The sequence below is a fragment of the Pygoscelis adeliae genome, unplaced genomic scaffold (assembly GCF_000699105.1).
Source record: "Pygoscelis adeliae isolate BGI_AS28 unplaced genomic scaffold, ASM69910v1 Scaffold123, whole genome shotgun sequence".
In the NCBI taxonomy this organism is placed as follows: Eukaryota; Metazoa; Chordata; class Aves; order Sphenisciformes; family Spheniscidae; genus Pygoscelis; species Pygoscelis adeliae.
In genome coordinates this window covers 532028-532501 of record NW_008824650.1, presented here as the reverse complement: position 1 = coordinate 532501, position 474 = coordinate 532028, and positions in this window count along the sequence as shown.

Sequence of the window (474 nt, the reverse complement as noted above, 5' to 3'; positions counted from 1 at the left end):
GACTATTTTAAAGCACAGTTTACATGTTTTCTTTCTTTTTTCCTGGCATATTTACACCCCAGCTTTTTAAAATGCTTTGTTCATGCCAGTCAGTTTAGCAATGTGCTTGTTAAAACAGTTCCTAATATATTGTATATGACTGAAAATGACTTAATTGTTCTATTTCTTTCTGACCCCAATGAAAAATGTCCCCGATATTGTCTGAGTCGCTCTCTGTTCACAAGCGCCTACATATATGTCACCGGGTGACTTTGAAACACTTCTTAGATACATCAATTCAATTGCTCTTATTTATTTATTTAGATTTGTAATAATGACAGTAAATGGCCATCTGAATCAATCTGGGCACTTTGCAGTCATTAATACTGCAGCATCGATATCACATAACACAATTATAGTGCAATAAATTACCCATATGCCTCATCTGTTGCCCAACCAAAATAAGACCTCCCCGTATCCATCACATTGCTCATT